Source organism: Balaenoptera borealis, assembly GCF_965194805.1.
Source record: "Balaenoptera borealis genome assembly, chromosome: 2".
NCBI lineage: Eukaryota > Metazoa > Chordata > Mammalia > Artiodactyla > Balaenopteridae > Balaenoptera > Balaenoptera borealis.
In genome coordinates, this window is record NC_138867.1 from 75,634,909 (window position 1) to 75,651,795 (window position 16,887).

A 16,887-nucleotide genomic window follows, 5' to 3' on the forward strand; every position below is an offset into this window, starting at 1 on the left:
TGCATGTTATATGTTCTTTTACAATTCATTACATGAACAATAACAGAAGTTACCAAAAATAATGATGTTTAGACATTATAAGCAAAAGTTGGATGGGGTTTTAAAAGTAATTATGCATATATTTCATGCATTCTATACATTTTTCAAATATTTTTAACTGCATATTTAAAGTCATGCTTGTTTTTATGTATAGTATATACACATGCTTATAGATATGAATTATTTCTTCATAGTTTTCTTCTCAGTCAAATGAGATACATATGCTCAGTCAAATGAGATACATATGCTCTGAAAATTTCCAAGATTTATGTAGAGGAAACAAGAAACTTCTATGATATAAGAAAAAATTGAAATTTTTTAAAAATTGAAGTGAAAATATATAAGAATAAATACAATTATTGAATGAAACAGTATAAACTAGGCATCACCATACCTCAGCAACATTGCAAGTCTAACCAGAAAAAAACTCACCAAAGTAGCTTGCTTACAAAGTGCTTCCTATCATGCTCTTCAACAAAAGCTGTAGCTAGATTTCACTGCATTGTATTTCAGAGAAAGTATTCTCCCTAGAGCTAATAAAATTAAATCAGAGTGTGTTGGGTACTTCATATATGCCAGATACTGTGCTAGGCATTAACGAAGATTCAAATATTTGAGAAGTTCTCACCCTCTAGAAGCTTATAATCATTCCTGCTGAACTTAAAGAGATCCTAATCTCAATAAAGAATTTTTATTCATTCTTTATATACATAAACTACTCTGAGAAAAGACAAATTTATTAAATCTTCCAAAGTGCCAGACATTTTGAAAACACCCAAACAACTCTTAAAGTCAATCAAACCACTGAATCATAATTGCTAAGTCAAATAATGTGAGTAAAATTGTCAAATTGAAAAACTGATATTTAACACTAGAGTTGAAACCAATATACTAGATTGAAAAACACTTTCAGTCTCATAGAAATATTAGACAATTTTACTGTCATTTTCATTTTTTGAGTTTATCATTTGTTTGTACGTAGAAAATTAATTACTTATGTGATTTATTTTTCCCTAATAAAAAATTGGGGGATAAAGCAAAACACCATAAGTAGAGCATATTCTCATGGTCTGTGGTTCTTTTATACCTGATCTTCCAACTAAATGGAAGCTAGGCTTTTTCCATTAACAATATGAAATAAGTTGCTCCTGCAACAAAATGGGTAATATTAAAAGAGCATCAGTTGGTATTAACCAGCAGTTTCAACAGAGGCCACAAACTGAGTGGATAAGGAAATGAAATTACTTTCTCAGTCCATGGAGCCGTTATTAAAGTTTTTGAGGCTCACAGAAAGAAAGAGCTTGTGCATCTTACGCTGCCTTTGCCTTTCTTGCAGATTATCTTAAAATTTCATTCCCAGAAGTTATCCTGAGCACTAAATTTTCTTAAGAATTATTTTTGGCAAGTCAGGATTATGTGATTAAGGTTTCACCAAGTCTCAACTGGAATTAATTTCTAGAAGACACTATCCCATATCCCCTGATTCAGCATTTCATTCTTTATAGTTTCACAATAATGTCAGCCTACAGGCAATTTTACCAGCCAATTTTTTGCTCTATATTTAGATTAGTATCATGATAATATGTGTGATACATCTGAGAAAGGGAAGCAAAATAGTAGTCTGGAAAAATACAATATTAATATTTATAAAGGTAAGTTTTATGAAATCTCAGTTTCAGCTAATTTTGCTTCAGAGGATGAAAGAGCTCCCCTTAGGCACAATTTGTCCGTTTTTGCTCACTCATATAACATCTTAAGCATCACTTTACAAATGAGGCTGTGCATTTTCATGAGTAGTTTCTCACTTAAGCGTAAAAACGGAACTGAATATTTGCTGTTGAAAAGAAATTGTACTATTGTCAGATTGCCCAAAAACAAATATTGTGGAGATTTTTTCTTAAATTGAATAGGAAGGGTAATCAACTTTGCATAAACTTCCTAAAATACACATCTCTACACACCTCATGCTGAGAAAAAGACAAAGTGTATCTTTTTTAAAAGATGTTTTTATTTATAAGCCACTCAGAGTAAGTGAGACAAGTAAATACATGAACCCTGAAAAGTTAAGCCCTTTTTTTCTCAGCAAATGTGTGATACTTTTGAAGTTGGTGATGTGCCACCTGTAGAAATACGAGCCATGAATAGCAGTCATCCAAAGTTAAATAATGCAATTGCAAGGCTTTTACTAAACACATGCACACTAGAATGGAGGTACTATTTTGTTTATGTGAAGCCAGTGTTTTCTGATAAAATTTTTGAAAATTAGGATGGGCTGGAACTACATATGGGAAAAGAGATTGCAGTCACTGTAATTAATTCACAATATTTTGAAAGCAAATTAAAAAATCCATTTTTATTTCTTGTTTATAATTGAGTCAGGTCACAGCCTCTTTGAACATTACATGATACATGTTACTTACGCCACAAGACCTTCTTGATCTTGGGTTGACTTGGAGTTTTGACCTTGCCCCAGAACACAAAGCATTCTTGTTAACTGATGGAGAGGTCACTGGGCTTACAGCACAGTCTTGGTGTTTTATTTTAACTGCTCAATAATAAGGTGAAGAGGAATACTCCTGAGAATGACCATAATAGATTTATGCCTTTTTGTTATTAAGGCCTCTTAAGATAATTGTTTTCCAAATTATAATATGATCTTTTTAGAACTTCTAGATTTAACATTGTTTATGCTGGTCAGATTCCATTTTTGCTGTTTTACGTTGTGTTAATTTTCATTAAGTTTTTTACATTTGAGACCCCTTAGGTTTATTTAAAATTCATTGCCGTATATTTTTCTCTTAAGATAACAAGATCAAAGTTATGGTTCTGTTCCTCAGAATGACTGTATTAAATGTTTTAATGCTGCTCGTGTATTGAAAAGTTATTTATGTGTGTGTAAACATATAGCATTTTATATGTAAATATGTGTTTAACATAGGTAAGTGCATAAAAATACATTTTAATTAGACATTAATATTACAAACCTCATTTAGGTATTGAGAGGGCTTAAACAGACCTCAAAAGAAAAAAGTCAACATTCTTTTTTAGAATGTATCATGTCTGAATAAAATATCTAAATATTTGATTTTTAACTCAGCATTCTGTAACCTAGGCTAGTTTTCTTTAAAGTCATTAAGGATCTGGATATCTTTAAATGTTTGCTGATTTTTACTAAATATTACCCTGTAAGTGAGATTTTATGATCATTTCACTTCTAAGCGTCCAATCAGAGCTAGTAAAAGCTATATAAACATTAGGATTCATGATGATGCCCACTGAAAAACTAATTCACCTAGTCCCAGAGTTTCAGATGTTAAAGAAAATGTTTACAACATGTGGAGAAACGATGTATTAAGGAATTGGGAACATAAAGCTGCATCATATTCAGTTAGCCAGTTTTTCATTAATTATAGTCATGATGTCTTGAAGGATTTTATTTACATAAAATCATAGTAAACAGTTTTGCATGTATGATTTTTTTAAAGGGAGAGTCTTTTTATGGGCGAGTTCTCTAATTACTCAACAATTTTACCTTAAATATTTTCTAATAATTTACCAAAATTAAAAAAATGAACTAATCTCATTATGGTTTTTCTTCTTTTAACATGAACTTTATTGATGTATAGTTAACATAAAATAAAAATGCACATATCTTATGTGTAGTTTGAGTTTTGACAAATGTATACATTGGTATAAACACTATCACAATCAAGATATTGAACAATTCTCTCACCCCAGAGAATACCCTTGTTATTATTTGCAGTCAGTCTCCCAACCCCCAATTCAGGCAACCACTGGTCTAATTTCTATCACAGAATAAGCATAACTACTCTAAAATAAGATAAATTATCTTACAGTAGTTATGCTTGTTCTATAATTTCATATAATTTAAATTATATAATTTGTTGCTGATCTGGCCTTATTTGCTCATAATGGTGTTTTGCTCCAGAGTGGCTGTATCAATTTACCTTCCCACCAACAGTGCAAGAGGGTTCCCTTTTCTCCACACCCTCTCCAGCATTTATTGTTTGTAGATTTTTTGATGATGGCCATTCTGACCGGTGTGAGGTGATACCTCATGGTAGTTTTGATTTGCATTTCTCTAATGCTGATCTGGCCTTATTTGCTCATAATGGTGTTTTGGGGACATATCCATATTGTTCCATGTATCAATAGTTTTTCTTTTGTTTCTGAGTACTGTAATACTATTGATATATACCAACATTTATCCACTCATCTGTTGATAGAAATTTAGTTTGTTTTCACTTTTCAGCTATTAGGAATAACGTTACCTGATCATTCATGTATGATGCTTTATGTAGGTAAATTGTTTGCGTAACTACCGTAGGTGACTAAGAGTGGAATTACTGGTCCTTTTCAATTTCTCTCAGCAGTGTTTTGTAATTAACAGTGTGCAGATCCTGGGATAAATTTCATTTGGGAATGATACGTGTATTTTAAGTATTTTTTTCTTGATTCAATTTGCCAATAGTTTTCTGTGGATTTCTGCATCTGTATTCATGAGGTATTGGTCTGTAATTTCCTTTTTTAATAGTGACCTTGTCTGATACTTTGCATCAAGAATGTCCTTTCCTGATTTATGTATCAAGGTAATAATGTTGGTCTCCAAAAATGACTTGAGAAGTATTTTCTCCTCCTCTATTTTCTAAAATCACTTGCTTAAGATTAGAATAATCTCTTCAGTATTTGATAGAATTCACCAATGAAATCATGTGGCCCCAGGGTTTCATTTGAGAAAACTTTTTAAAAAAATTTTTATTAGTGTATAATTGATTTACAATGTTGTACTGGTTTCAGATGTACAACAAAGTGTATCAGTTATACATATATCCACTCTTTTTTAGATTCCCTTCCCATATAGGTCATTACAGAGTATTGAGAAGAGTTCCCTGTGCTATACAGTAGGTCCTTATTAGTTATCTGTGTTATATACAGTAGTGTGTTTTTGTCAATCTCAGTCTCCCAATTTATCCCTCCTCCCGCTTTCCCCTGCTTGTAACCATAAGTTTGTTTTCTACATCTGTGACTCTATTTCTGTTTTGTAAATAAGTTCATTTGTACTACTTTTTTTAGATTCCACATATAAGTGATATCATATGATATTTGTCTTTCTCTGACTTATTTCACTCAGTATGACAATCTCTAGGTCCATCCATGTTGCTGCAAATGACATTTTTGTTCTTTTTTATGGCTGAGTAATATTCCATTGTATATACATACCACAACTTCTTTATCCATTCCTCCATCAATGGACATTTAGGTTGCTTCCATGTCCTGGCTACTGTAAATAGTGCTGCAATGAACACTGGGGTGCATGTATCTTGTTGAATTATGGTTTTCTCCAGATATATGCCCAGGACGGGGATTGCAGGATCATATGGAAGGTCTATTTTTAGTTTTTTAAGGAACTTCCATACTGTTCTGCATAGTGGCTGCACCAATTTACATTCCCACCAACAGTGTAGGAGGGTCCCCTTTTCTCCACACCCTCTCCAGCATTTACTGTTTGTAGATTTTTTGATGATGGCCATTCTGACTGGTGTGAGGTGCTATCTCATGGTAGTTTTGATTTGCATTTCACTAATAATTAGTGATGCTGAGCATCTTTCCATGTGTCTATTCGCCATCTGTATGTCTCCTTTGGAGAAGTGTCTATTTATGTCTTCTGCCCATTTTTCGATTGGGTTATTTGTTATTTTGTTGTTGAGTTGTATAAGCTGTTTGTGTATTTTGGAGATTAATCCCTTGTCAGTCGCTTCGTTTACAACTATTTGCTCCCATTTTGTGGGCTTTTTCATTTTGTTTATGGTTTCTTTTGGTGTACAAAAGCTTTTAAGTTTAACTAGGTCCCATTTGTTTATTTTTGTTTCTATTTTCATTACTCTTGTAGGTGGATCAAAGAAGATCTTGCTGTCAGAGAGTGTTCTGCATATGTTTTCCTCTAAGACTTTTATGGTATCCAGCCTTACGTTTAAGTCTTTAATCCATTTTCAGTTTATTTTTGTGTACGGTGTTAGGGAATGTTCTAATTTCATTCTTTTACATGTAGCTGTCCAGTTTTCCCAGCACCACTTATTGAAGAGGCTGTCTTTTCTCCATTGTATATTCTTGCCTCCTTTATCAAAGATAAGGTGACCATATGTGCGTGGGTTCTTCAGAACCATTTTTTGGTTTGTTTTTAGATTCCTTAGATTCCATACATATGTGTCAGCATATGGTATTTGTTTTTCTCTTTCTGACTTACTTCACTCTGTATGACAGAATCTAGGTCCATCCACCTCACTACAAACACTCAATTTCGTTTCTTTTTATGGCTGAGTAATATTCCATTGTATATATGTGCCACATCTTCTTTATCCATTCATCTGTCGATGGACACAGGTTGCTTCCATGTCCTGGCTATTGTAAATAGAGCTGCAATGAACATTGTGGTACATGCCTCTTTTTGAATTATGGTTTTCTCAGGGTATATGCACAGTAGTGGGATTGCTAAGTTGTATGGTAGTTTATTTTTAGTTTTTTAAGGAACCTCCATACTGTTCTCCATAGTGGCTGTATCCATTTACATTCCCACCAACAGTGCAAGAGGGTTCCCTTTTCTCCACACCCTCTCCAGCATTTATTGTTTGTAGATTTTTTGATGATGGCCATTCTGACTGGTGTGAGGTGATACCTCATGGTAGTTTTGATTTGCATTTCTCTAATGATTAGTGATGTTGAACATTCTTTCATGTGTCTGTTGGCAATCTGTATATCTTCTTTGGAGAAATGTCTATTTAGGTCTTCTGCCCATTTTTGGACTGGGTTGTTTGTTTTTTTGATATTGAGCTGCATGAGCTGCTTGTAAATTTTGGAGATTAATCCTTTGTCAGTTGCTTCATTTGCAAATATTTTCTCCCATTCTGAGGGTTGTCTTTTTTTCTTGTTTATGGTTTCCTTTGCTGTGCAAAAGCTTTTAAGTTTCATTAGGTCTCATTTGTTTATTTTTCTTTTTATTTCCATTACTCTAGGAGCTGGGTCAAAAAGGATCTTGCTGTGATTTATGTCATAGAGTGTTCTGCCTATGTTTTCCTCTAAGAGTTTTATAGTATCTGGCCTTACATTTAGGTCTTTAGTCCATTTGGAGTTTATTTTTGTGTATGGTGTTAGGGAGTGTCCTCATTTCATTCTTTTACATGTACCTGTCCAATTTTCCCAGCACCACTTATTGAAGAAGCTGTCTTTTCTCCATTGTATATTCTTGCCTCCTTTGTCATAGTTTAGGTGACTGCAGAAAATTAATTATAAATTCAATTTCTTTAATAGTAATGGGGTGTTTATGTTTTCTCTTTATTCTTTTACCTATTTTTAGTAACTTGTGTCTTTCTAGGCATTCTATTTAAATTATTGGATAATTGGTGTCAATTATTTATATTCTTCCTATATCATTGTAACATCCATGGATTCTGTAGGATAACACTTTTTCTTTCTTGATATTGATAGTTTTTGTCTTTATTTTCTTCTTGCTCAGTTTAGTTAAAAATTTATCAATTTTCTTACTCTTTTAAAGACTAACTTTTGGTTTCCTTAATTTTTTTCTTTTTCTGTCTATTCCACTGACTAGGCCGTTGTTTTCTGCTCTTATCTTCATTATTTGTGTCCTTCTACTTACTTCAGGACTTTTCTCTCTTCTCTCATGTTTTCTTAAGGTAGAAATTTACATTATTGATTTGAGACATTTATTACTTTCTTAGATAATCATTTAAAGCTAAAAAATTCTCCTGAAAGCATTCTTTTGGCTTTGTCCTACAAATTTCCATATGTGGTACTCTCATAATCATTCTTTTAAAAATATTTTCTAAATTTACTGTGATTTCTCCTTTTGCTATAGGAATTTTGATATAACATTCTTAATTTCAAAATTTAGGGGGAATTTGAGTTGTTCCTGCTATAGTTTATTTTACATAAAATTCCATTGTGTTCAGAGAACATGCTCTCTATAATTCTAATCTTTTAAAATTTACTGAGTGTTTTGGTGCCTCAGCATATGTTCTATACTGGTGAATGTTTTATGTACAGTGAGACATAATGTATATTCTACTGTTACTGAAGGTAGTGTTTTATAAATTATTTGTTTTATACATTCTTTAAATTCAAGCCTTCTATATCCTTATTAATTAATTTTTTTTTTGGCTACTTGTAATATCAGTTACTGAGAGAGGAGAGCTTAATCTCCAGTATAATTACAAAATTATTATTTCTTATTTTAGTTCTGTAGTATTTGCTGTATTTGCTATATATGCATATATATACATATATTTTTATATATGTATATTTGTTATATTTGCTATATATGCATATGAATATATATGTATGTGTGGATCTATATACCTGTAGCTCTAGATATATATATCATTATACATGCATAAACATTTAGTTTTGCTATGTGTTCTTAACTAATTGATCCCTTATCATTATGCTATTTCCTCCTATATACCTTGTAATATTACTTATTCTGAAGCTAACTTTGTATGTTGGTAACTTTGTATGTATCTCCATCTGTCTTATAATTTGTGTTTTGCATGCTATATCTTTCCCCATAATTTTATTTTAACTTTTCTGTATATTTAAAAATTATAGTGCATTTCTTAAAGACAGGATGTAGTTGGGTTTTTCTTTACATCCATTTGAAAATCTTTACCTTTTAATTAGATTAATTAAATCATTTACATTTATTATAGTTACTAATATTCTGAGGTTTAAGTCTACCATTTTTCTATTTGTTGTCTATTTATCCTGTGTTCTTATTCTTTTTTATTCCTTTTTTGATTTCTTTTTTGTATTGATTTTAAAATGTTTTCTTTTTGTATCCTATAGTGGCTTATTACAGGTATTATTTGATATAATTCAGTGGTAGTTATAAGGTTTAATATGCATCATTAACTTTTCATAGTCTACATTCAAATAGTTTGATCTAACATTTATTTAATGTAGAAACCTTTCAAAAGTATACTTCCGTTTCCCCCTTTCATCATTTTACTAATTGTCATGCATTTTACTTCTACTTGTGTTATAATTTTTAAAATATTTTGCTTCTGATTTTGCTTTAAATAGCCAATTATCTTTTAAAGAAATTATATAAATACATAAATGTATAAATATAAATATATACATATTTATATATATAAGAGAGAGAGTTTAAGAAATTAGCTCTCATGATTATGGAGACCTGGTAAATATAAAATCTGCAGGTTAGGCTAGTAGGCTGGATACCCCAGGAAGAGTTACAGGTCAAGTCCTAAAGCAGTCTGCTGCTCATAGTCTCAATTGGTATATAATAGCATGTCTGGCCATTTTTCTTTCCAAAGTGAACAACCAGCTGTACTGCTTGAAATTTTGTCCACTGGGAGGATTTCCCTTCGCCATTGTCCTTCAGGGATGTCCCAGAAAAGGACTCTGTAGTGCTACAAATGTCGACTTTTGAGTGGTGACTGGATATTATGGAGAACCATAGTAAACCAGCCCTGGGTTTTCTCTTCCTGTATCAGTTGATCTTTGGGAATTCCCCATGAAACCTTAGTATAGCAGGAGTGGGAACCAAGGAGATTGGGGCCACTTCTTTATGTAAGTTATTTGTGCCTTCAGGGATTATTTGGGCCTGATCTTGATATACCACTTCCATTTAATAATGGGGTCCTGCTGTATATGCCCAACTTTATGGCTTGATGGGTTAAATAACACCCAATTCATGATGGGCAGTTCAGGTCACATGGTACTTGGTGGTCTGTCATTAAGCATTCTACTCTACTAAGGTCCAGTGGTAGGCCAAAAGCTTTTTCTCAAAAGGAGAGTAGTAATTTTCAGAGGATGGCCAGGATTTACACCAAGAACCTACAGCCTTCACGCAAGGGTCCTGCCAAAGGCACCACCAGCATCCCTACTTAAACTGACACTTCAAGCACCATTGGATCTACTGGATCATAAGGTCCAAGTGGCAGAGCAGGTTGCATGGCAGCCTGGACCTATTGTAGAACCTCCTCTTGTTTTAGGTCCTACTCAAAATTAGCAGATTTTCAGGTCACTTGGTAAATGGGCCAGAGTAGCACACCCAAATAAGGAATATGTTGTCTCTAAAATTCAGGAAGAGCAAGAGATGATTCAATTTGGTCTCAAAATTTATCATATCATCCAGACCATTTCCAAATTACTTCCAATGGGTCAGCTCCACTTGGAAATTAAAGTAGATAATCCTGCTAAGCTATGTCTGATTCTATAGCAGAAATCAGCACACAAGATCTGTAAAACTCCTGAATATGTCTCTTAGATTGCAGCCTAAAGAAAATATCTAAGTAACTGTGTGTAGTAGTAGCAGAATAGCCTATAATGGAACATGTTCATTTGTTATCTAAAAAATTTTACTTCTGTGAGTTGTTCCATTTTCATATGAATTGATGTTTCAGTTATTTTTTTAAGACATGAAAAGCAAAGTCACCTAATTTTCTATAGTATGGAAACCATTAAGAAATTAGAACCAAATAATTCCATACATATAGGAAAGACAGAAAAATTGAACAGTATTTTAATTGATTTGAAACTCTCTATAGACAGGAACTGAATGCCATAATTGTGCCCCATGTTTCACTGACTCTGAAAATCAGTGAATATATTTTTTAAATTAAGATCTAGGTTCATAGGCATAATATATAGGGAGGTAGCAAGGCAGAATACTTTAAACAGGAATTTTTCTAAAACTTCTAGGCTTAGTTTTCTATAAAATTATGAAGAAAATGAATTTTTGAAGTTACTGTAGATTAGGTCAATAATTCCTAATTTATAATCATTCCTTCCTATATGGATGAGCCTGCATTGGGACAACCATAACCAAAGGAGTATATTGTGAAGACCAGAACACTATTTAGAAAGCTACCATTACTTTAAAACTGTACTAGATACAAATATATTTTGAGAGGCATAGTCTTTGTCATTCATTCTTCCATAACTAAAATGTAGAAAGAACAGAAATATGGAAATTAAGCAAAGATCCAGTTAAAGAAGTATAAAAAAAGAAGAAAGCAGAATAAAAGTGTCATCAAGAAGATGGAAGAGTAGGAAGCCCAGGAACATCTTTCCCCCTAAAACACTCCAATTCAGCAACCATTCGTGAACAGACTTCTTTTGTGAGAAATCAGAAACTAATTGAAAGGCTCCTGCATGTTGGGGGAATGTGAAACCAGACTCCCTAAAGCCTGTAGGGAGACTCCAGACACCCTCTCTCCAGAGACCCTACCTTTGTGCAGTGCCATATGTCAGGAAGAAACCCCCTAGTTCCCAGCTTCACCTGGTGGAGGGAAAGAGTTGGTTTGTACGTCCAGCACCACAAGTTTTTTGGCAGGTCTCCCCAGAGGACTAGCTTCTGTCTTGCCAGTCTTGGAGCTCTGATGGGACCAGCACAGTCTGGCTACCTAGAGGAGGACAGACATGATTGCTTGGCCTGGTAGAAGGCCATACACAAAAATCAACGCAAAATGGATTAAAGTTTTAAACGTTAATACCCCAAACTGTAAAACTTCGAGTAGAAAGCATAAGGGAAAATCTTCATGACATTGGTCTTGGCAATGATTTCATGGATATGACACCAAAAATACAATCAACAAAAACAAAAGTAAACAAGTCAGACTATACCAAACTGAAAAGCTCCACAACAAATGAAACAATCAACAATGTAAAAGGCAACCTACAGAATGGGAGAAAATATTTATGAATTATATATCTAATAAGCGTTTAATCTCCAAAATATATAAGGAAAGCCTACAACTCTTAAACTTACATACCAAGAAAACCTAATAACCTGATTATAAAATAGGCTAAGGTCATTTTTGATCCATGGTAGAATCCATGAATGCAGAATCTGCAGATATGGAGGGCCGACTGCATACTATTTTTCCTTAAAAATGAGGGAAATTCTACAATATGTGACAATGTGGATGAACCTTGAGGACGTTATGCTACATGAAATAAACTAATCACAGAGGCAAATACTCCATGATTCCACTTTTCCATTTATTAAAAAAAAAAAAAAAGAATAAAGGTATTTTTGTAAGATATATGTTCACACAATCTAAACTAATTCTTAAAGAACATAATAACCTAGTACAAATTAATAATTTCCTAAATTTCAGTTATTTCTAATCACTGTTTATAAGCCTTATTTTTTTCTTATTTTGATTTAAGGAAAAAGCTATTTCCATATAGTGCCTCAAAGAACAGGAAAGTCTCTATCAATAATCTCTAAGCTTGCTGCTCATACATCTCAGAAGGCTTTTTATGTATCTATTTGTCCCCATTAGAAAGATGGCCTCCTTTCCATGCCCTAAAAAATTTAGACTACTCTTTGATTGTGAGACAGAACTATGCATTCTACTGGGGAAAATACAAGTTGTATTTGTGTATACTTATAATCTCTGCAACTTTCCTTTGCAAGTTGGAAATTTCTAAGTCAGAAATCAATGAGAAAAAAAAAGGAAAATCAAAATTTTGAGACACCCCCACACACCTGTGAAAAGTCCATGAGTTTTCTCACTAGAAATAATTTTTTAAAAACTCTGCTCTGTACAAAACTCTGTACAGCGTTGAAGCTCAAGTTTGTATAAAATTAATTTGCTTTGAATTACCATCTCCTAGTTGTTTTCAAACTGTTTCTCAGAAAATTGCAGACCTTCTACTGGTAGTTTAAAAAAATAAAATTGAGCAGAAGTTTTAATAAAAAGCCAGTATTATTACTATGTTCATTTTTTAGGTGGATACAGAGGACAATATGTTGGAATCAAGAATTACTAGTGGTTTTAAAATCTAACTAGGAGAAGGCTCCTATTCAATTACTCATGTCACTCTTATGATTGCTTTTTTTTTTTTTTTTCAAATTTATAGAGAGAATGTTTTGCTTATCTCTTTTAAATTTTATGTATTTATTTATTTATGGCTGTGTTGGGTCCTCCCTTCTGTGCGAAGGCTCTCTCCAGTTGTGGCAAGTGGGGGCCACTCTTCATTGCAGTGCGCAGGCCTCTCACTATCGTGGCCTCTCCCGTCGCGGATCACAGGCTCCAGACGCGCAGGCTCAGCAATTGTGGCTCACGGGCCCAGCTGCTCCGCGGCATGTGGGATCTTCTGGGACCAGGGCTTGAACTCGTGTCCCCTGCATTGGCAGGCAGACTCTCAACCACTGTGCCACCAGGGAAGCCCCCTTATGATTGCTTTTGACCTACCCCATATTTCTGATCCTGGAGAATTAATATACAAGGATCATTGATGTTGCACGCTATATTTACCTATTTTTCCAACCATTTTAAAAATTAAAATTACGTTTATGTGCTAAAAAAGCTAATAAAAAACATAGCAAATGTACAAGCATAAATTATTAAGTTTTAAAGCAGGAAAATATAATTGTTAAAATGTAAAAACCGGGGCTTCCCTGGTGGCGCAGTGGTTGAGAGTCTGCCTGCTGGTGCGGCGGACACGGGTTCAGGCCCTGGTCTGGGAGGATCCCACATGCCGCGGAGCGACTGGGCCCGTGAGCCACAATTGCTGAGCCTGCGCGTCTGGAGCCTGTGCTCTGCAACAAGAGAGGCCGCGATAGTGAGAGGCCCGCGCACCGCGATGAAGAGTGGTCCCCGCTTGCCTCAACTAGAGAGGGCCCTTGCGCAGAAACGAAGACCCAACAGAGCCATAAAAAAATATATATATATATATGTAAAAACCAACATTTAAAAGAAAACACAATAAAATTATCAAAACATCTTTTGCAATTATAACAGAAAAATAGAGACTAATCAAAAGGATAGAGAAGAATACAAAGCGTTGGGTGAGAGAATATAATACAGAAGTGTGGGAGGTAAAAAAAATTAGTAATGAATACTATGAAAGATGTTTTAGTCACAGGTTTAAGACTCTAGGTGACTAGTTTTCTAAGACAAATATAATTGACAAATATTAATCACCAGAGTAGAAAACCTGGTAGGCATTATAGCCTAAAATTTGGAAATAATGATTCTCAAGCTAGCATACTTATGTTTATCTCTGCCACTTACAAGGTATATGATCCTCCAAAGTTGTTTTAACATTTGTACTTCAGTTTTCTATTAGTTAAAATTTCTGTAATGATAATATATTTACCTCACAGTGTGTTAGGATTAAATAAATAAATAAAACACTTTTAATACTGTGTAGTCATTGAGATAGCTATGTAAACAATAGCAGTAAACTGCAACCTAAATAAATCCTGGCATAATAAATGAAAATTACAGCCTGATATCCTTTTGGAATATAGATGCTAGGAAGTCAAATACAATATACTTTTAAAAGAACAGTGGGTTTACATCTGACAAATTGATGTGCTAAATAATGTCAAAATGTTCCTGCAAGTGTTCTGATGAGAGAACATATCTAAACATGTAGGAAAAATACAGTAACCTAGTAAACAAAGTGAACAATTAAGAAAAATACTAAGAATTGTGAAATAAACAGGGCTAAGCAGCCTGAAATCATGGGATAGAATCTGTGATAGCAAGTTCAAGCTGAAGCTACAGATGTTCTATAACATTTTCCAGCCACAGTAAATAAGAGTCTTGCCTTTAATAGCCAAAAGGAATAAGAACCAACACTTAGGGTTCCAGTAAGATGAATAGGAACACTTAAAATGCGATATCTTAGCAAATAAGTAGATTAAGGTTCTCCAACTAGCAAAAAAGAGAAAAGAAGGTAGTTATTATGTTTCAGACTGAACTCCCAAGTATGGAGGAATAGGAGAAAAATTCTCATCTAAGAATTTCTAATTACAGGTTTGAATATGTAATTTATATTAACAGTTTGTTCTTCAAGCCCCAATATGTAAAACTCACTTAAAGTGATCTTATTGGGTATTTGAGTCTCTGAAAGGACACATCCTCAATCTGGGATTCTCAAGGTTCCCAAAGATAAACGTCCATCAAACATGAGTTTCAAATACAAATTTTAAAGAAAAGGTTTACCATGGGAAGAAGCCAAAAAAAAAAAAAAAAAAAATTGGCTATTTAGAACTTTTAAAGCTTCAGTTAACAGAATTGCCAGGAACAAAATGTAAAAAGTTTTGAGAAACTTAAAATGTTTAAAATATTACCAATTTTGAGAAAATGAGATAATAAAATTTAAAAACAATATATTTGAAGAAAACAATTTCAACTAGACATGTGGAAATTTTTTAAAAATTTTAAAAATCAATAAATTGAACATCTAGATATAGCAAGAGAGAATTAGTGAACTAGAGGGTATATCTGAAGAAAGTACCCAATATATAACTCAAAGAGAATAGAATGGAAGGTATTAGATAGAGGTTAAAATACGTGGAGAGTAGAATGAAATGTAGCACCTGTTTATTTAGTGTTTCACAGAATGGAAGTTGAATAATGACTGACAGTTTTCCAGAACATTTACTAGACATGATTTTTCAGGTTCAGGAAGTTCTGAAAATCCAAAGCAGGACACATAAAAAGAATAAATGTTTATTCACATAACAGTAAAACTTCATAACATAGAATCTAGGTAGCAGTAAAAGTGAAAAGACAATTTCTGAGAATAAAAAGTAATTAGCAACTGATAACCTACTTCACCTCAACAATAGAAGCCAATAAACAAGTGGAAAGATAACTTCCAAAATCAGGAGGTAATGACTAGCAATCTAGATTTTTATACCCAATCAAGCAGCCTTTCGCCATCTGGGTGAAAAAAAGACATTTTAAGAACAAACTAAACCAAAGAGTTTGTGATAAGCCAGCCCTATTTAAAGGAATTTCTAATGATATACCTCAGGGAGAAGGAAATGATCCCCTGAAGTGTGTCTGTATTGCAAGAAGAAATAGAAGTGATAAAATCAGTAAACATATGGCAAAAGTTATATCTCTTAATTTTATAATAAAGCAAAAATAAATATTTTAGAGGATGTAGTCATAAGTAAATACAAAACTCAAAGTGTAGAGGAGTGGTCAAAAATAAAAATATTCTAAGCCTCATGTGTTCTCCATTGAGAGGAGAATACAAAGATGTTGATTAATTTTTTTTTTTTAATTTATTTAATTTTAGCTCACTTTAATTTAATTTTATTTTTAATTTTATTTATTTATTTATGGCTGTGTTGGGTCTTCATTTCCGTGCAAGGGCTCTCTCTAATTGCGGCAAGCGGGTGCCACTCTTCATCGCGGTGCGTGGGCCCCTCACTATCGCGGCCTCTCTTGTTGCGGAGCACAGGCTCCAGACGCGCAGGCTCAGCAGTTGTGGCTCACGGGTCCAGTTGCTCCGTGGCATGTGGGATCCTCCCAGACCAGGGCTCGAACCCGCGTCCTCTGCATTAGCAGGCAGATTCTCAACCACTGCACCACCAGGGAAGCCCTGATTAATTTTTAAGGTATATTAATTTTAGTAATAACCACTAAAAGGACAGAAAGACTAATTAACTCCCAGAACAATATAGGGAATGAATATAATTAAAAATAAATTGATTCAAAAGAAGACCTAGAAAGAGAAAGGGGGGATAAAAAAACAAAACAAAACTGGAAGAGCATGGTAAATAGCAAGATTAAAATAACATATTTTTTAAAAACTATTAGTAATCATAATCAATGTAATGTAAAAGTTCCAGAATGATAAACTGAAAGAAATCACAATATATCTGCTTCTTATAAAAACCTTTAAAGGAGAGATTGAAAACAAAGTCTGAAAATGAGAGAGCAGAAAAAGTGATACCAAGCAAACACTAAGCTAAAGAAATATATTGCATCTATATTAGCAGCAAGGAAAATGTACTTCAAGAAAAGAAAGCCT

At 33.5% G+C, this 16,887-nt stretch overlaps 2 long non-coding RNA genes across 2 annotated transcripts in view; both read right to left on the reverse strand.

The window, feature by feature from the left end:
* Positions 1 to 6,190, reverse strand: part of LOC309622628 — a 513,445-nt gene extending 507,255 nt beyond the window's left edge. The window contains exon 1 of the long non-coding RNA XR_014241043.1: positions 1,673 to 6,190. This is a non-coding gene — a long non-coding RNA (uncharacterized lncRNA). The remainder of the gene's footprint in view (positions 1 to 1,672) is intronic.
* Positions 1 to 16,887, reverse strand: part of LOC309622620 — a 1,071,855-nt gene that overhangs the window by 929,662 nt on the left and 125,306 nt on the right. The window lies entirely within an intron of this gene.